Genomic DNA, 22331 nt, shown 5'->3' on the forward strand with positions numbered 1-22331 from the left:
AAACTGTTCCAGCTGCAGACATTTCCAAGATATGTGAACCCAAAATCCTACCTCTCCTGCTTGGCAAGATCAGCATAACACGACCACGTACAAGTACGAGGCAAGTGATATATACAAATTTCCAGTCAAATATTCTAAAAAGAGAAAACGACAAAAAAAACAACATGTTTTCTATTCAAAGTTACAAACATATATTTTATCCTTGCAGTTCTTGTAATATGGAAAAGTTATCCACTACTCTGGTCACTTTAGCACTCAGAGCTGATCTTTAAAGGGAAGGGATTCACTGCCTTAAAAATGTATATGCTCCGTGGTTAAAAGACTCATTCACTGTCACTAAATTTGGCTGCCCCAAGTTAAGAGCTGATCGTCCCACCATTCTCAGTCACCCACTGCACCATCACACTTCTAAGCTTTCTGTGTTAATAGATAATAGTCTAAAATGCTGTGTATATTATTTTAAATTTTGTTTTATGCAAATTAGACATTTTTGGTATTGGCAAAAAGGCATTTCTCTTGCTTATGATTGTATCTGAATAGCCCAGATTAACATTTTTTTCTCCCCGATGGTAAAGCAGGACTTTTCTGAATTGCTAGAAAGAAAGCGACACTCAAGATTCTGCTGACAGATACATGACCTGTCAGCAGATGTACAGATCCTGATTACATATTCACAGATGAGGTCATTCTGGTTATCAAACATACTGCACTCATTACCAGACAGAAACAGATCAGCAAAAGTAAAGAGGTCTGCAAGTTGGATTAATATATTAACTACAGGCATGTACATTGTTTGAGATGGCAGACTTCCATTTCAACATGGCCATATTCAAAGATTTTCCTTGTAACACACTGCTACTTCATTAATAGTTCTAAGGAGAATTGACTTGGCTACCAGTCTCAAAGACATCAGAAAAGTGTAGCTTTTATTCCATCTATGGGCTTTTTTTAAGTACATTTACTGCTAATCCATTAGTACTCTTTATTGTGTCAGTCTTTTATGGATACTCCTTGGCTTTTTCTTTCTAGATGGTGTAAGAAAGTTGCTATTGTTCTGGATTCTGTTCACTTAAGGCTTAATTTAATGCTGATTGTTCCCCTTGTTGTAACTTTCATGTGCATCTTTTAATCTGTGCTGCATAACAAGATCAGCTACTCTTCCCTGGCTGAGCTACATTCTGCTGCTTTTCCTTGCTGTGTAGTGCTACAGGACTGACTAGTTCTCATCAGATTTGTTACCAGTCCCAAAGATATCAAGGAAGTGTGTTTTCTGTTTTAATTAAATATCATCTGTGTGCTTTCAAAGTACATTTACTGCTAATCTGATAATGCCATTTCTAGGGCCAGAGTTTTGTTAAAAAATAAGCTAAACATGTCATAAATTTTCATAATGGTAGAAACATTGCTGTTATTGCAGGAATTCAGTTTGCTCCAGGCTTACTTTATAGTTAAATTTTCCACCTTGTGATTTTAGTATGGCTTTCAAATGGTGTTGCATAGCAAAACCTGCCACTGTAGTTGGCCGAACACTTTGTGCTGAATTTACTTGGCATGCACTGTTCTTGTACTGACCATTCCTAATAGGGTTTGCTACCAGTCCCAGAGACAATAGGGAAGTATGTTTTTTAATCTGATTCCATATGTGTGTTTGTACTGAATTCTGTGCATTTGAGATACATTTTGGCTTTTTTATTGATGAGAGTAGGAAAAGTTGTCTGTATTCTCCTCATTACAGGCTTAATTTACATTTTTTTCTGACTGGTTGTGACTTCTAAGTAAAGCTTTTAATTGTACTGCAGAGTAGGACCTGCTGCTCTATTTGGCTGGGCTGCATTTGCTTGCAACACACTGCTACTTGACTAACTAGTTCAGACTGTATTTGACCTGTACAATTTCTGTGTACCATACCAGTCTTTAGCCATGTACTACTCTTCGATTAGAATGTATTCTCTAGAAGTTGTTGCATCAGTGTAAGAGCATCTTCCTGTCATTTAGAATATATCTTGTATTGCTTTACTCATCAAGCATGAACCAAACTGAATACAGTGTATTAGTGTATCATTCATGCCTTTGGTAATTCAACAGGTGGGAGAACATGCAAGCCCATTTCACCTCTACTGCCTTTCCATTGCCAGCCTCATTGCACTTAGTACTCTGAGATACTCTAGGACTTACCTAATGCTCTCTGACAATCAGCTATTACAGGATCAGAATAGTATGACTGGTAATTAACACAAAGTCAGCCAGACTTAGACAAGGTTACAGAAACACCCTGGCTGTAACTTTCTAAAATCATAATCTATTTTGAACTGTAATTGCAGTCAAGAAAATATCAGACTTGTTGTTTTAAGTTCAGTTTCTAACCATTGTTGAAGAAATGCTGATTATGTTCCTTTGGTCAGTTAGATTCTTTTGGAATGTGTCAAAAAAACTCCCAAATCCATAACCCATTTGTTTTTCTTTAATAACAACAATAAAATAATCATGTATTATATATCTATATATAGCTATATATCTATACTCTATATCTATTTATATATATATATATATATATATATATATATATATATATATATATATATATATATATATATACACACATACACACACACACACACACACACACACACACACACACACACACACACACACACACACACACACACACACACACACACACACACACACACACACTTATTACAAAAGGTATGGCATCTGGGCCCAAAGAAGTCATTGCTCCACTATATTCAGCTTTCATCAGACCTATCACTGAGTACAGTGCCCTCTGTTATGTACCTAACCAGGCATATCCAACAACTGGAATGCCTGCAGAAGTTCTTCACTAATAGAATACAGGGTGTAAGTAACATGTTCTATGCAGACCACCTCAAAGCCCTACCCTGTATTCTGTCTCCTACAAGTTGTTGAGGGGAGATCTGTGCTGGCATACAAGGCACTGATGGACCCCCCACTCTGATAAACCTCCTGCATATCCACAAAACAAACAGAACCAGAATTACCCATTTCACACACTTAAACCTTGCCTGTTATATAAATAAGACATGATGGAGAGGCAGGAATATATCTCAGAGACTATCCCTTCTCTGGAATAGGCTCCCTATCCATATGAACCAGAGTTCCTCCCTAACCCAATTCAAGTGTAACTTGGACAACTGGTTGGGGAACATGAAATTCATCCCTGATTTGGCACCTATATCTCTAATGGACACAGGCAGGCTGTAAATGGTTCATTTCCCAAGCCCCTTCTTATACTTATCAAGGGTGCTAGAACTGGTCATAGATTTGGGATACATGGCAAGGCTTAAAAAGGCCTTTGTGGTCATTAGCCTAGTAAACACCTATGAAACTCTGCCCCCATTGCTTCTGTATATTGGTTAAACCTTATCCACACCCAATATGCCATTTTTGGCAAAGCCAGTCTTCTAAATTTTCCAAAATAACTAAACATTATCAGTACAACATTAAGGTATAGCTGTTCAATGCTAGGAACCTTTATTAAAAAACTCTACACCATACAAGCACCATTTACCCTGGACAACATGGATAAATGCATTGTTAGAGACGTGGTTCAAGACAAGTGAAAGCACTATATCAGTGGAGGACTTCAATGCCTATCATTCATACAGGCCCAATGAATTAGTGGTTTTAACTAAAACTGGAGGTGTCCCTGTACTGTAAAAAAGTCACCTCCAGACTTGTTAGAGAAGCCAAAGAACTGGAACTTATCACAACATAGCTAACTTGAAGGCCTCCACTGTGTCCTACTTGGCCAGTACCACCTACCTAACCAGTAAGGATTCCTTATGTATTAAGCCAAACACCATTTGCCTAGGAGACTACAAGTAACCCTTCCTCAACTGGGAGGCTTATACATCTTCAAACACATATTCCCAGAAATGTCTGGCTCTCAAATACAAACTCTCTGGATCAGTTAGTTCAGACCCAATCCAGTGGAGATAAAATCCTAGGACTTGGGCTTTACTAGTATGAGATCTGCTCCCCACCTATTTTAACTTAACACATGGTCAAATTGGAACACAAGTGAGTCACATTCACCTAAAGACTGAAGCCAGAAGCATCCTCTAACACATTATTCAGAAACAATGCAAAGGCCAGTCTACTAAAACTGGGTAATGACCCGACTGAATTCAAAAGCTACTTCAACCTTGATGACCTATCTGCTTATGCACAGGTTAACAGTTACGGAGATGCATTTTTCTCCCTCAGAAATAAACACAAATTCATTAATAAACTCCTGTGGTGGCACCCTAATATTAACAGGCTCTATAATAAAACAAAAAAAATAATCCTCATTGCCTGCACAATAAATCTGACTCTGAAGAAGCCAAAAAAACTCTTGCTGAACTAAACAAGAACTCCAAATTTTGATCAAATCAGCCAAAGCCAGATATATGGTAACAAGAGCCACATTGGCAAATGATAGCCCACAAAGCTTTTGTAACTAGGTTAGAAATCACAAAAACAAAACCCAACACTGCAGAGCCAAAGGAAAATTGTATCACATACTCAGACCCAGAGGACATAGCCAACCTACTAGTGGAAACATTCAACTCCAACTTCATACCCCCATCTCCTTTCCAATATTCTCAGATCTTACCACATCTACCAGCACACCTCAAACCTCCAAAGAACAACTTCTCAAAGCACTATATAAGGTGAAGACCACCACTTCTATGTGGTTGGATAGCATATCAGGCTGCCTACTGGCTAAACTGAAACATGAAGTGTTAGATTCCCTTAAGAGGTTATGCAACATTAACCTCAAAACAGGCTTTGTACTGGATGGAGGACAGCAATAGTCATTCCCTTGCACAAAGGTGGTGCTGCAGCAGCCTTTTCACAGATCCTGGGGCTACAGAGTAATTAGCCTTACTAGTATAATTTGTAAAATAACGGAGCATATAATCATGGAGCTCAAATATAAGGATAATGACAGCTTAGAAGCCCCTGATCCCAAACAATCAGGCTTAATGAAAGGTAAATCCTGTATGCATTATCTGATGGACTTATTTGAGGTTATAAAGGCAGTGGAGAAGGATACATTATGCACACTTTGTACCTGAAGTTGGCTAAGAACTTCAATATTCTTCTAGACTTTGGAATCATAGAAAAAAATTAGCCAGTCAAATATAACCCCCCTCAGTACAATCATGGCAGCTAGTAAAGTCAAATTGGTGGCATAATTTCTCATACAACACTCATTACCAGTGGCATTCACCCAGTGTACTGAACTGGGAAAGCTTCTCTTTGATATCTACTTTATGATGTCAAAATTGATATTAAGGGTCACTGATTGACTAAGTTTTCTGATGAATACAAACTTATCAGTTCACCAAAAGAAACCCATATTCTCTAAAATATCCTAGCACCCACAAATTTATGGTACAAGGACTGCAGTCTACAGCTAAGTGTAAGGAAATATAAAAATTGTACTGTATGGGAAATGAGAACACCTCATACACCTACCACATAAATGACACCCCTCCCCCTTAAAAAAAACACTGTCAATAGAAATCGGAGAGCATTCATGGACAATGATTTTTTTTCTTTGTCCACCACGTAATCTTTTGAGCTATCTCAATTACTAAAGGCATAACTTCCATGCCAAAAGAAATCATACCCACCCTATATTTCTCCCTCATCAGGTCCATACTTGAATGCAATACGGTGTGTCACAGTCTATCCAGACCTATCAGAGAGCCAGAAAAACCTCAGCACTTTAACACAAAGAAAATGTCAGGTATGAGCTGCATAGGCTACACAAAGAAACTAAAACTCTATTTCTCTTCTCTGTTTTTCACAGACTTCTACATGGTAAACTCTGACTGGCCTACAGGGCAACAGACAATCCTGCCCTAACTGATCTTTTACACTTTCAAAAAAGGGTAGCACCAGAAATACCTGCTGTAGGATCTGAATCTACACTATACTATAAACAGAATCAGCTAGTGTGATTGATAACTCTCCCATAGAATTCTCTTACCAATGGAATAAACTCCATATCAAACAAAGCAAGTCCCTAACTCTCTTCAAAATAACCTTGGGTGGGGGCTCCATAATTTACCCCTGGCCTCACAACACTGTTCCTTATAAACAGAGGTAGCAGTGAGAAATGCAGTGTCTTGGGTATAAATGGTCGGCTATACCAACCTCCTAGCATCTATGAATTTAGGATTCTGTAACTCTAGATATAAATTATCTATAGGAAAATGTCTAAAAAGGCATCCTTGAAATCAAATCATAAGATTTTGTTCACATTTGAAGTGAATTTTGCAGGTGGATCCAATTATAGGGGTGATGACAAAATATAAAAATGCAATAGTTTGCATTATATTTTAATTCTTTGAAATGCTTTTCATTACTCTGATAATGGCAGATAAAGTGAAACAAAGAACTGGCAAATTAAGTATTAATATAATTATTAAATTCATTTTGGCTAATATAAGTTACACTTTGGGCTATATCTACATATACATACAAGTATATATATATATATATATATATATATATATATATATATTAGGGTCTATATTGAATCAGCGAATACTTAAAAAAGTGAATGCTGATTCGACCCTATTTAACCGAAGAAAAAAATCTCTGTTCCACAAAAAAAAAAAAAAAAAAAATCTTAAGACAGTAATTAATGTGGGGGGGGGGCGACCCCCTACTTAAATATACCAACTCTGAGATCGCACCACAGTGGAGGAAATGGAAACTCCCCAAACTGGCCCAGCGATTTTTTTCCCCTGGGAAAAAAATAATTGCTGTTCCAGCGGGATTGTAAGCTTTCGGTTAAATAGGGTGAATGAATCAGCATTCGCTTTTTTAAGTGTTTGCTGATTCAATATAGACCCTATATATATATATATATATATATATATATATATATATATATATATATATATGTGTGTGTGTGTGTGTGTGTGTGTGTGTGTAAAGTAATTTATTATTCTTTGAAATGCAAGAAATAACACTTCATCTTCATTCCATTACATCACATGATATAATCAAACATATACACTATCTCAGTTACACAATTTCCGTTTTTACATTTTTTTTTTTACACGAATCTGTCCAAAACTATGACACACTGAACAAAATAAATTATGCATAGACTGCTAGAGATATTCAAATGTTCCCCAACACACTGTATGCTGTTCAGTGTTTCAGATGTGTTTTGAAGGTAAAATCTGCATATAAATCCTACTATATTTTATTGCACCTCAACATTTTTGTTAGAAATTGCTTTGATCAATGAACAATATTTTTCAGATGCATTCTATATATTTTAAGCAGCCAAATACAGCATATTCTAACTATGTGAAAAACCTGCAAGCCTCTTCGTTGGTCTGACTACTGTGTGGATGGATTTCAATTTGCATAGTGTCATTTACTTTGAATGGGTCATTATACTCTATGAATGGATCCCAAGACAATGGAATGTAGTACAGATGACTCAAATGGAGTTGCACAGCTGAGTGACAACATTCAATATAACGTAAGAATTGTGTCAAAAGTTCTGTTTGAAATACACAGTATTTCTTTTCCATAGTACCCTGTTCTCTGCATTTTAGATAATTAATTCTAAGTACCTCGGAAGTCTGAAAGTCTCTTTACTGGTTCGGCTGCTGCATGGTAAGTTTTTTAATTGTAAAAAGACCTACCAGTGTACATATGCAAGGCTTCTGAAGGGCACAAAATGAAGAGAACAGTCTTAAGGGCATAGAAATACAGTTGGTGGTTGTTGTAGGACACCATCTGCCACATTTCTCTATCATGTTATGTTTAAGAAGGTGGCTTTGTATTAAAAAGTGCTTCCTGCAAAATGTGGTCAATTTTATCATTTTCTATGCATTAGAAGTAATTTAAGTCTGGAATGCTCCACATTGGTTAAGTTGTTATGTGGGAGGACCTCTGCTTGTATACATTGCTTCCACTGGGATCAGTTACACCAATGATACTGTTTTTTGTACACCCCCGCCCCCCCCAAAAAAAAAGAACAGAATATAGAGCAATTATACTCAAATGAGTTGTGTTGGTATGTGATTACCTTCAGCTCAACTCACCAATGCCTGCTTTTCTGGGGTGGGTTTCTACTGGCTTTTTATGGTGAATTGTTTCATTTACATTTCATGAAAATCAGTTTAAAAAGCAATTGAATTTTGCTGATGTGTCCCAGCCTTAAGCACAACTTCTGAATAATTGTCTTGGGGGGGGGGTGGTATCATTTATGTTAGAAAATGCCTTGTAAGTAGGCTGTATTCTTTGTATTTTTGATAAATACAAATAATTTTATCTATCAGGAAAACATTGCAAGCCTCCTTGTTGGCCTGTTTTTTTGTGTGAAATGGCGATGGCTTGGACAAAACATTTTTCATCATGAGGGAGATGCACATAAAAACCTGCAGTGCTTTCTGACAATTCCAGAGCTTTTGTAGAAAGTGCTGTGTGAAGTAGTTTTTTTTTTTTCTCTCAAACTGTTCTGTGCATTTTAGGTGCATTTAAATATTCTTAAATGTTTAAAGTCTGTAAGCTTTTCCATACATGTCTGCTTGATGAGCATTTCTGATTTTCTAGTTGAACTGCTTGGAGTACACAGAAGGTCTTTGTTCAAGTCCTACTCTTTGCATGCAAAGAATAAAAAGAAAGGGCAGACACTTGTAATGGAGTTAAATGCTGTGTGGAAGCATTTTAACACAACTCCTCAGTTACATTTAAAGGGGTTACACTTGTTTTAGAAAGAGCTTTGTGCAATCAGAATTTATGTTTAATTTGTTTTATTCAGTCAGATGTTCTTAACAGCGTGAGAAGACAGCAAGCCTTTTTGTCTGAGTGTGAGAGGACCTCTGTATACATAACATGCAGCTCAATCAGGGCAGGAAATCTCAAAACATATTTTACAAGCAGCACAGAGAAAATTTTGTAATGCTACCGAGACAGGGAAGTGTTCAGTAGCTTCTCAGAAACAGTAATTAAGCTCTCCATATTAATGCTCTGATTTAGTATGCTTTGCAGTACGTTTGTTAATCCTTTCAGAAGAGTGCATGCCAGCTTGAGAGCTCAAGAAACTGCAAAACCTACTTTAGTCCAGTAAAAGGTATTACAACAAGTCTGTATTCCAGTCTCTGTGCTTTTTGTTAGTAGACCTACACGTCAATATATATTTTTTCTCTTCCTTTCAGAACTGAGTGGTCACAAAATAAATTTCAGGTCTCTGACCACAATGTTTGGAATGCTACTGGTGACCATCCTACAGTTTGACAAAAAACATCAATGCCCAAGGTTTTTTACTATTTAGTATTTTAATATTTATACAACAGCCATGCTAATTCAGGGGACCTCTCAGCAAATTGAGCATATTTAACTGCCTAAAAAAGAAGGAGCACTTCAAAATAATACCATTAATTCCACAGTATACTTTATAATGCATGTTTCTCTCAAACAGATAATTGGGGCTGCAGTCAATACTTTCAAGAAGCACTACTAAATGTCTTTAGCATTTAGCTGCACTGTAGTCTGTTCTCAGAGGATTTGTTTACTGTGAGCAGAACTTTATACAAACAGAACTACTGCCACTCAGTGGCCAGACCTGTGTAACATCTTATAAACTATGGGCAGAAGAATACGTTTTAACTACTTAGAATACAAAAATCTTTTAGAAGTTTATCCACTGCAGAGATAGAATTCTAACAGAAACGCTGCACCTTACAGACAAACTCAAATGGGGTAAATGCTGTGAGAAGTACTTTGCAGTTTGCTAAGTGTCTTCTCTTGAAGCTTTTTCAAACATATCCTTTACACACTAAGCAGTGATTTAAAGTCTGAAGACACCCACAGAAGAACCAGGTCAGTGACAAGATTTACAGACTATGGAAGCAATTAATGAGCACTTAATTATCTAAAACAAAAAAATCGCTTTTAAAAATGTTATTTCACAAAACAATTACGAAGACAACGGATGCCCCTTTTAACAGTCACTGACAAAGTGTTAAAGCTGTTGTAAAACAGCCCAGCATCATTAATTTTAGTAGCACTCCAGCCTTTCCTTGAGTTACATGAAAAAGTTTATTGTTCTCTTAACTTGACCTGAAAATAAATAATATTTAAGCAAAAGCTCTTACAAATCAAGTTAGATCAAAGGAAAGCAGTAGAACCTTCTTAGACAGTTGTAATGCTTCTAGTTTTTTTTTTAAATTATGAATATTTTGGGGAAAAGCAGTGGTCTGAACAAAACAGAATCAGAAATAAAAGCAGCAACCAGCTTGAGGGTTATACTATAGTTCCTTTGTATTTAAATGCACTACAGGTTGTTCTCTTGAAATATTTTATGGGTATCACATTAACACAGTATAACATACATACAAAGAGTATTTTTCACTCAGCAGTCAGATCTCTGGGAAGATTTGCAGTATTCTTAGCCAATTATGGTATATTTTCTTAATTTTCCTTGAAAAAATGTAAAAAAAACTACCAATTTCATATAGCACTTTCAAACATAAATTCTGTTCACTTAAACACATGCTTAGGATTTGAGGTAAAAGCTGTCACACAGCAAAAGAAATCCTTTGGATTTTTCTCTATTGTTTTTTTTTTTTTTGAAAAGTTTACAAGCTTAGATTTGCAAAAAGCTTCTGCTTTTCCTAAACAGCACTTTATCCTAGAGGAAGACATCTTTCCCAGCAGCCAGACCAATAGAGTGTCTTACAAGCTTCCCATGTAATTAGGGTGTGTTAAATTATCCGAAATGCACAAACTAGTTTAAATATACCACACAGTGCAAAAAGCACTTTCAGGGAAAAAAAAACTAATGCTTTAAAGAAAGAGTAACCCATTTGTGACAACCTGCTAAACAATACCATATATTTTCTGTATTCTATAATAGTTTATTGCCTTGAATTACCTGTAAATGTATAAGTTCTTTAAAGCCCCCCTCCCCCCAACATTTCACATCACTTTTGCAGGCAAAAAAAAAAGAAAGCTCTAATGCAGAAGTTAGTGACGTCTATGGAGAGTCTTATATGCTTCTCACCTTATGGGAATGATTTCTTGGCTATATAAAGGATTTGGAGAATAACAAATACTCCCCATTGCACAAACACTTTCTGATAGAAATCATGTCTTCTTAAGCTAATGCAGAGATGTGTTAAAGGCAATCACAGATTAACATAATTAGCATTTTGTCTGCATTTCACTTTGTGTTGTCTTGAGAATTTTTGTAAAAATTGCTAACTTTTTTTGCAGTCTCCAACTGAAACAATGACCCTTGTAGAATTGTTATGAAGTCTCTTATACTAACCAGAATGCTGTCAATGTAGAAATTACTACAGCTTTGCTTTTGGATATACACTTCTTTTGTTGTCATTCCATGACATATGTTACCTAGACAAGAACTGGAAACTGAGAAAGCAAGCCTGGAACTTGAATAACCTCGAAAAAGGCTAAAGCTTCATATAAAAATGCAGGGCATGCAGAATTTAAGTAGTCCAGTAGTCAAAAAGAGTAGAGGATGTTATTACACATGCAGGAACCTCAGGAAAATGTTTACATCAGCTGCCCAACTATTTGATACTAAGGAGGCTACATTGACTGCAATAACTGACCCTTTCTGCATGAAATTAATAAATTAACTTGTGTAAAACCAATGAGTGACATTAAACTTCACTTGGGAAGCAAACTGGTTAGTGATGAGTTCTGGATGGCAATTCAAAGGCAGAATACTTTGGCAATGTGTCACCTGGTAGTCCTATCCTGATCCTGCTTTTATTAATAATGGACCTCAGTTACAGTTAAAATAGAAACTTTCCATTAGACTAACTCCTGGATCAAGGCAATATTAAACAATGCCAATCCAGAAGGAAATGCTCACATCCTGTATTCCTTACAGGCTGCAATACATTTATATGACAAAAGTATAACATGTAAATCTAACACTAGCACTGGGAGCATTGCTTAACCTATGGAAGTGCACCACTGGCATGCATCTCTCAAAAGTGATGCCAAAAGGCAAACCTGAAACCTATCATTTCCTTACTTTTCCATTTCTCTAAAATTCTAGAAAAGGCCACCACTGCACATCTGAACACTTGCTTGGGTCAACATCATCTTCTAACTGGCACTGCACCACAACTTCTCCAAGGTTTTAGCACTGCTGCCCCTTAATGAGCTCAGATTTAATGGCATGAATGAAAGTAAAGCCACTGAAGTTCCTGCCATTGATCTCAGCAAGATCTCTGATGGTATGTCACACATTCATCTTCTGTAGCTGTTGCTCTTTCCTGATTTATCAGACATGTCTCTAGTTCCATCCATCAGAACCAGGGCTCCTCACGGGTTTCTATCAGCATTGCTTCTATACCCTTCCCTTTGATGAATGTTCTGCTGTGTTGGAATGATTTTATCACACTTGAACAAAATGTATACTGAAAGAGTACACATCATGCAATGGTCTTGCTGTGGAATACAATAAAAGCAAACTCATGCCATCTGAGACTGATAATTGCTAATGGAACTGCTTAAGTGGATCAAAGCTCTGTACTGAGATGATGCAAGATTTTAAATATTTTGCAGAATGGCTTTACTTGGAATTCAGTTTCTCTTGCCATTCTTTCATCAAGAATGGCAAAAAATCTCTAAGACCTTTCTACAGGGCATTAAGGTACATTATGTCAACATCAGAATTTGTAGCTGGGGAGGTTTCTTTCTATCAGTTATTGAATATGTTTTTTCTATGAATGATTCCTCTCCTGCAGCCAATCCTGAGTCTTTATAATGAAATGCAGTGTGCCAAACACTTAAACTTCTTATCATTGCAAAAGACATTTGCTAACATCAGTGATGCTCCAATCATAGTTTCATAGGTGTTTACTAGGCTAATGACCACAAGGGCCTTTTAAAGCCTAGCCATGCATCCCAAATCTCTGACAAGGTCTGATAACCTTGATAAGTTTAAGCAGGGGCTTAAGAAATGAAACATTTACAAGCTGGGCCCTGAGAGATGAACTATTTACAGGTTGCCTGTGCCTATTAGAGACATAGGTGCCGAACCAGGGATGAATTTTCTGCCACATCCAATTGTCCAAGTTGCACTTGAATTGGGTTAGGGAGGAACTCTGGTTCACATGGATGAGAGCCTGTTCCAGAGACGGGGTAGTCTCTGGGATACATGCCTGTCTCTCCAGCAGGTCCTATTTATTTTACAGACAAGGTTTAATTCTTTAGAACAAATAATTCTGGGCAGATTGTTTTGTGGATATGTAGGAGGTCCATCAGAGTGGGGGTCTGACAATGCCCTGTATACCAGGCATGGATCTCCCCTCAAAAGATTGTAGGAAACAGAATACAGGGATAGGGCCTTGAGGCAGTCTGCACAGGACATTTTACTTACACTCTGTATTCTTTTACTGAGGAACCTCTGTGGATGTTCCAATTGTTGGATATGCTGGTTAGGTATATACCAAAGGGAGCATTATACTCGATCATAGGTTCATAGGTTCATACTAGGCTATCTGCCCTAGGGCATTTATAAGCCTAGCCAGAGTGTGTTTGGCTTTCACCACCCATTTTTAATTAATTTTGCTATGCCCTTTTTCAAGGTTAGTGCCTCTGTCTAACAGTGACACAGAAGTAATACCCGGGGTAAACCTACGATCTCCCATCCACTCATCAAGATTCCTCTTGAAGAGAGTCAATGAGGGACTCTGCCTAACCTAGACTGGGATTTTATTCCAGAGTGAAGGGAGCCTCTAGGTTATGAATGTGTCCCTCCAGCATGTTCTATTTATTTCAGTGCTGAGGTTCAAGTCTCTCGAGTGCGTAGCTCGATGGGATTTGAATTTTCTGAGGTGCAGCATGTCCATTAATTACAGGTTGAACATGGCTTTATAAGTCAGGCACAGATCACCTCCGAGCAGGTGGTATGCCACTGAGTAGAGCTGGAGTTTCTTTAACCGGGCAGCATATGGCATCTGTTTGAGCCCTTTGATCCTCTTGGTGAGGTACTTTTGGGGTCTTTCCAGTTGCTGCAGGTGTCTGGTAAGGTACATCCCAAAAGGGGCATTGTACTCAATTATGGGCCTGATGAGGGATGAGTAAAGAGGCACGATGACCTCCCCTGATCTAGATGTGAATCCCTTCATGATTAGGTGGGCTATATAAAATGTTATTCTAACCACTTTGGTCACGTGGTTGTCAAATGAGAGATTGCTATCAACTTGGGTCCCCAGGTCCCTAATTACTTCTTCCATACTTAATGGATTACCACCTATGTGGTAATTTGTGGGCACTTTGTTTTTGACAAAGGGGATGACTATACACTTTTTGGCGTTTAGCTTGAGGCCATGGCTCTGGCACCAGTTGTCTGTTTCTATGAGGCCCTTTTGGAGGATGCTTGTGTCAGCTGGAGAGTCGATTATGGCACCCAGTTTGCAGTCATTTGCGAACTTGGTCAGCCACAGTCCTTCCATGTTGGCCTGTACCTCCAAGAAATATATACCGAACAAGAGAGGTCCCAGGACTGAGCCTTGTGGGATACCACTTGTAACTGGTTTGGAGTCTGACATGGCTCCAGCAATTCTAACCATGTGGGTTCTGTCCTTGAGCCAGTTTGCAACCCATCTAGTGACATAGGGGTTTATATTTAAGCTGGTGAGCTTATTTATAATGCCCGAGGGGGGTATTGTATCGAAGGCTTTTGCGAGGTCCAGGTAGGCTGTGTGGACCACCTTCCCCTCGTCAATGGCCTTGGTGACTGTTTCAAAGAAATCGACCAGGTTTAAGAGGCAGGATCTGCCCTTAACAAAGCCGAACTGGGTAGGATCCAGTGTCTGTAGGTCCCCAATATCTTTATTTATGAGGTCCATGATGATCCTTTCCATAGCTTTGCAGACCAAGCTAGTCAGGCTTATGGGGCGATAGTTTCCAGGATCTGTTGAGGCACCACCTTTGTGGAGAGGGACCACTGTTGCTGTATGCCACTCTTTGGGTACATATCCTGTAGTAAGGCTGAGATTGAACAGTAGTTTTATGTTTGGGTTTAGCTCTTCTTGGAGTTCATGTAGGATGCAGCCTGGGACACCGTCTGGTCCCATTGATGCTGTGTTTTTTGCTTTGGAGAGGGCAGCTCTTACATGAGCATCTGAGATGTCAAGGGGGCAGCACACTGCTGGGATAGATATTTGCCCTTTTGGTGGGGAGGGGGCGGGAGTTTGTGCTGAACTTGTCAGCTAGGATGTTGGCAATGTCTGTGGGTTCGGTGTATTTTTTGTCATTTTGGTTTAATTCTGAGCATATCTGGGAATTCCCACCCAGGTTCCTGACATAACTAAAGAAAGTCTTGTGATTATCCTTAGTGTCCTGTGCAATTTTTCTCTCTGAGCTGGCCTTAGACGATTTTATGAGTGCCCTTAGTTTTTTGCTAATACTGATCATAGATGCCTTCCCTTTTTGGGATTTTGCTCTATCATGTAGTAGCTTCCTCCTTCTATTGTATAGTTTGTTTATGGCTGGGGTCCACCAGACAGGACGTCTGCCTTTGGAGGATTGGGTCTTAGTTTTATTTGGGATTGCATGATCCATGCATTCCTGAAGGTGTTCATAGAATGCATTTATAAAGGATTCTGCGGTCTGGGCTGTATTTTCCACAGGCCCGGGGGCTTTGAAGGATTCCACCTCAGTTTTGAGGAGTGTGAAATTTGCTTTAGAGAAGTTTTTCACTGTGGGGTGGGATCGGGGTGTGAATATCCAGTGAGATTAGTTTATGGTCTGATCTTACCAGTGAGGGATACACTTCTGGTCTGGAGCATAGAGTTCCCATGTTGGTGATGATCAGGTCCAGTATGTTTTCCCCTCTTGTGGGAGTGGTAACAAGTTGTTCCATAACATTTGAGTTTATAAATTCTAGGAACCTTTGGGCTATGGTGTTGGAGCTAGAGTAATGCTCCCAGTCTATGTTTAGGTAGTTGAAGTCGCCCAATATAATGGTGTTTGGAGAGACCTTCATATTTTCCAGTGTTCTCAGGAAGTCCGAGTGGGGTTCCTGGGTTTGGGAGGGTGGTCTGTAGCAGGCTATAAACTGGAAGGCAGTTTTACCCACTGTTAGTTGCACATGGATAGTCTCAGATGCCTCGTGCTGTGCCAACAACCTGGAGGTGTGGGTATCTTTGATGAATATTGATACTCCCCCTCCTTTTGTGGTTCGGTCCAAGTTTTGGGGCTGAAAAGCATGGTATGAGGTATAACCTGGTAGTGCTGGGGTGCTCTCAGGAGCCTTGAACCAGGTTTCTGTTACTGCACAGATATCGATGTTCTCCATGCTAAGAAGAGTTTGGAGTGCGTGCATCTTGAGGTTTAGACTTCTGGCATTGAGTAGCATTACTCTTAGTTTCTTATTCCTTGTGATACCTATGGAGGTGGGTTTGTCTTTTGAGCCTTGCCTAAAAAAGGCACTATGGGGGTGGCAAGAGCCTTTGCGAATATCCAAAAGCCCAGGGGTGACAGGTGCAAGCCGTCCCTAGCGAAGCATTGTGGCTTGTCGAGCATGTCATCCCAGGCTGACAGGCATTGGATCCCCTTTGAATGACAGCAATACTTAAGCCAATTGTTGAAATTGATCATCTTGTCTTCATATTGTGGCATCATTCTTGGTGAGGGTAAGATGCTACTCAAGGTCAGGGTCATACCGGCCTGGGCTACATGCTCAGAGAGCTCCTCTATGTCTCTTTTCATGTAGTCCAGGGAGGTACGTTTCAGGTCATTCACACCAGCATGGACAATGACTGAGTCATATTTGTACCTGCCTTGGAGTGACCTGAGTGCTTGTGTTATGTGGCGGATCCTAGCGCCCGACAGGCAGCTCACCATGACCTTCTCCTTGTTCAGCCTGGTGAGCGGGACATCAGTGTGCCTGACGATAGAGTCACCTATTACAAGTGTATCAGGTGTGTTGTTTAGCCTTAAGAGCTATGACTGTTCGGCACACTGGCTTTGTGAGCTATGTGTTGCATGTGTTTTGTTTTGGAGTAGCGGTTGCTTGGGTGTCTGCTTTGGAGGTCTCTGCTGCTTAGGCAGATTTTTATTTAGATCCTCCGAGTATGTTTTTGTGTGTTTATGTGTTTGGTTTGCTGTTGTGGTAGGTCTATGTGAGACTGGAATTGTAGTGAGTGTGGTTTCCTTCTCCTCCTGACTGGTTACGCCAGTACTGAGTTGAGAGAGCTTAGCCTCCAGTTTGGCCATATGGTTGCATCTCTCACGTGTTGGAATTTGTTGGGAGGAGGAGAGGGTTATCTGTGTACATGTGGCAGTTGTAAAATTGCCTCAAGATTCCCAGATTTACCAGCTGGACTGGAGAGGAGATTGACAACTAACCTTTGGACATGCTAGAATAGTATCAGGAATTCCATTATAATTGAAAAAAAGGGCCAATGGGGAACAAGGTACTCAAGGGGAGTTTGTGAGGGTGTAGTGCTTTTAATTCTTTAGTGCTGACTTATATAATTGCTTTAGTGAGCAAGTGTCAGGCTTTAGAGTAGGAATAGGGTGTTTATTATGAGAACTAGATCAGTTCTAAGGGAAAAAGTGAAAAGCAGACTTTATGTAGCCGAGAATGGTTTAAACCCTGCTGCGCTATGCGCAAAATCGCACAAATCCTCGCTAAAGCGGGTTTTATACAGGGGGACTTGAAAGAGCTAGAAATTAGCCCAAAACGGACAATAGACTATCAGATTCTTGTGCTGGGAACACTCCTCCAGAGATAGATAGGCTGGTCTAAGCTCCCCTCTGCCACTGGTGAACAAAGAAGCTTCCCTTTATCCAAGAAAGGAAATGGGCAACACAGGAACTTTCCAAAAGTCCAGAATACAGCAAAGCCTGTATTTGGACTACTCTAGGTCAAGAAAGACGGGAAACAAGGATCATTTTTTTCTTTTTTTTTTCTTTTTTTGCAATAAACAGCAGGAAAATTTAATAAATATGTAACACAGGCTAGCACACTTGAGTGTGTAGCCTCAACAGGTAAATGCAACAAACAGGACAAACTTTAAAAGTGCAGGTGCAAAAACAACTTTAAACAGTTTAAAACAGTTCAAGAAGCAGAAATACTTGCAGTTTAGCTAGATTAGACAGTCACCCAAGTAGTAGCAGGAAAAAAAAACACTTTTATCAGGTTAGCAGTCACTCTTTTAGCCTTTCTGCTGCTAGCACCACTCTGCAGGACCACGAGGAGCTTGGCTGAGTAGTAACAAGCACAAAAACCGTGCCAAAGCGGGTTTTATACAGGGGGACTTGAAAGAGCTAGAAATTGGCCCAAAACAGCCAATAGACTACCAGATTCTTGTGCTGGGAACACTCCTCCAGGGATAGATAGGCTGCTCTAAGCTCTCCACTGCCACTGGTGAACAAAGAAGCCTCCCTTTATCCAAGAAAGGAAATGGGCAACACAGGAACTTTCCAAAAGTCCAGAATACAGCAAAGCCTGTATTTGGACTACTCTAGGTCAGGAAAGACGGGAAACAAGGATAATTTTTTTTTCTTTTTTTGCAACAAACAGCAGAAAAATGCAATAAATATGTAACACAGGCTAGCACACTAGAGTGTGTAGCCTCAACAGGTAAATGCAACAAACAGGACAAACTTTAAAAGTGCAGGTGCAAAAACAACTTTAAATAGTTTAAAACAGTTCAAGAAGCAGAAATACTTGCAGTTTAGCTAGATTGGACAGTCGCCCAGGTAGTAGCAAGAAAAAAACACTTTTATCAAGTTAGCAGTCGCTCTTTTAGCCTCTCTGCTGCTAGCAGCACTCTGCAGGATCACGAGGAGCTTGGCTGAGTAGTAACAAGTGCAAAAACCGTGCTAAAGCGGGCCTTATACAGGGGGACTTGAAAGAGCTAGAAATTGGCCCAAAACGGCCAATAAACTACCAGATTCTTGTGCTGGGAACACTCCTCCAGGGATAGATAGGCTGCTCTAAGCTCCCCACTGCCACTGGTGAACAAAGAAGCCTCCCTCTATCCAAGAAAGGAAATGGGCAACACAGGAACTTTCCAAAAGTCCAGAATACAGCAAAGCCTGTATTTGGACTACTCTAGGTCAGGAAAGGCGGGAAACAAGGATAATTTTTTTGTTTTTTCTTTTTCTGCAACAAAACAGCAGGAAAATGCAATAAATATGTAACACAGGCTAGCACACTTGAGTGTGTAGCCTCAACAGGTAAATGCAACAAACAGGACAAACTTTAAATTACAAGCGCAAAAGCGAGCTAAAGCTGGCTTTAAAGCAGGGGGTTAGAAAGAGATAGGAAATGGCCCAAAATGGCCAATAAGCTTCAAGTCACTGGGCTGGAACCACTCCTCAAGGGACAGATAGGCTGCTCAGAGCTCCCCACTCTCACTGGTGAACAAAGAATCTTCCTCCTATCCAAATAAGGATATGGGCAACACAGGAACTATGACACAGCCCAGAGATCAGCAATACCTGAAGACTGGACTATTCTAGTTCAGTAAAGGCGGGAAACAAGGATATATATATATATATATATATATATATATATATATATATATATAGATACATATATATATATATATATATATTTTTTTTTTTTTACAAAGTAGCAGAAATTAGGTACAGAAACACAATAAATGCTTTAATTCGGCTAGCACACTTGAGTGTATAGCCTACCAGTTAAACTAAGCAAAAACAAACTTTAAAAGTGCAAAAAACTCAGAAATACAGGCAGGAATGCAATAAAACAACTTTGCAGAGCTTATTTAGTTAAAGAAACAGAGACGTCTATATATACAGAAAAGCAGCTAAAACACACAAACACTTCAGATGCAGTGCAACCTAGAGCACTTGAGTTGTAGCAATATTAAGGCAATTACAGTTATAATAAATGCTCTGATATATACTCTATATTTCCAAAATGTTTGAGAAGCACAGTCAGAACACAAGGAGATTCAGGCAAAAAAAAATTTTTTTTTTCTTGAAAGGGAAAAAGGAGAAACAGAAGGCCTTATTAAATGTTCTCTCTGTATTAGGTAGAATGAGCTAATGACACTAGACTGGGAGGAATGTCACAGATCAGATTTACAGTAGGGGCGGGCAACTGCAAAGCCACCAAGTATAAACAGCAAGACACCAACTGGGAGGGGGGTGGAGACAAAAACAATAGCCTACAGACAGTAAGCACTAGAGAAAGCCACAAACAATAGCCTACAGACAGTAAGCACTAGAGAAAGCCACAAATGAAAGTTTTTAAACAGATAAAGATTTGTAAAGATACAGAATTATTTTAACTGCAAACAAATCAGTTACTTGTGCAGATTAGTTAATAGCAATAAAATACACTCAAAGACTAAAAAGCAGGCAATAAAAGTGCTATATATTAATTGTTAGAAACAATAATCTGTACAAATAATCAAAAAAAAAAAACCAGGATACTTATATATCTCAGCTAACAGTTGAGGTTAACAACTCTCATCCACTCTGCTCAGTGTGTATAGATATAGGTCTGATGAATGCCGAATACAGTGGAACAATGACTTTCTTAGACTCCGATGCCATACCTTTGTTTATAAGTTGAGCAACACAGAATGATTTTCTTAAGATGTATATTGTATTCCTAAGCCCCTGACTACTGGGTTAGCTCTGAGGGGTGTGTTGTCCATATGATAGTTACCAGAAGTGGATGACTTTCCGAAGCATACTAGTATGTATTTCTTGGCATTTAGTTTTAGTCCATGGCTCTTACACCAGATTTCTGTCTGTCAGCCCTTCATGGAGAACATTTCTGTCAGAGCAGGATTCAGTGACTGCTCCTAATTTGCAAGCTGCAAATTTAGACAGCCAGAGACCACTGACATTGACATTGACTTCAGAGAAGTAAATGATTAAAAATAGTGGTCCAAGGACCAATCCCTGAGGGACTCCACTTGTGACCAGCCTCTTTGTAGAGGTGGACTCCCCAATTATAACTTCCTGGGTCTTTTCTGTGAGCCAGTTGGCTATCCACCCGGTGACATATGGGCTTGCACCCAACCTCAAGTTTGTCAACAATGTCCAAGTGGAGTATTGTGTCAAATGCCTTGGCCAGGTCAAGGTAGGCAGTATGAACCATTATGCCCTCATCCATTGCTTTGGTGACCTTCTTAAAATCCACCAGGATGTGTACACATGACTTGCCCTTGACAAAAACAAACTGGGTTTTGTCCAGTGTCTGGAGGTTTACTATATCACTAATGAGCTCTTCCATGATAATTCTTTCCATGGCTTTACAAACAACACCAGTGAGACTTATGGGTCTGTAATTTCCAGGGTCTGTATATGGTCCTCCTTTGTGCAGAGGGATGACTGCTGCTGTTTCAATTTCATGAGGCATGAAACTTGATTGGCGGCTACAGTTAAACAGCCATTCCAGACTGCCTGACAGGTCATGTTTCATGCTATTTAGAAGGCATCCAGTGATATTGTCTGGGCCCATCGATGTACTGTTCTTGGCCTTAGAGAGAGTATTACAGGCCTGTTCCCTACTGATAGCAGGAGGAGATATATTTGATGGTATTACCTGAGCGAAGGTTGAGGTGGAGAGAGGGGTAAAGTTGGAGCTGAATTTATCATCCGGTATGTTTGCTATATCTTCTGGCTCAGTACAGGTAGCCCCATTTACAATTAGCTCTGTGCACAATTATGTATTGCCTTTGAGGTTGTGGACATAGCTAAAGAATCCCTAGTGGTTGTCCTTGGTTTGAGAGAACAACTTTATCTCATATTTGGCTTTGATAGATTTTGTCCTCTGCATTGTTTGTTTAGTTTGATGAGACTGCTTTTAACCTGCTGGGTGTTGCACCTCCTAATTTTTGCCATGATTTTCTTCCTTCTTTTATACAGCCTATTGATTCTGTGATCCCACCAGGGTAGCTTGATTTTTTGAGTTATTTCTGTACTTCTTCCTTGTGGGTATGGCTGCCTCTATGCAGCTATAACTTGCTTTTGCAGGGTTTCTGTGAATAATTCTGCATAGGCAGCAGTATTCTTAGCATTCATGAGGGCTTGAAATTTTGCCAGGTTCTCACTTAAATAGCAGTAAGTTAGCCTTAGAATAGTTCCTGAATATTCCAGGTTTAGATGGGGTTCCAGGTTTTATTTTTACCTCAAAGGAGACCATTTTGTGGTCTGACCTTACCAGAGCAGATATTATAGTAGGGGGTGTGCAGCAGTTTCCCATATTAGTGAGGACCAGATCCAGTATGGCTGCACCCCTGGTTGATGTATTGACAATCTGGTCCAAGGAGTTTGTGTTT

Source organism: Protopterus annectens, chromosome 3.part0 (genome assembly GCF_019279795.1).
Source record: "Protopterus annectens isolate FY-2018-M chromosome 3.part0, PAN1.0, whole genome shotgun sequence".
Classification (NCBI taxonomy): domain Eukaryota; kingdom Metazoa; phylum Chordata; order Ceratodontiformes; family Protopteridae; genus Protopterus; species Protopterus annectens.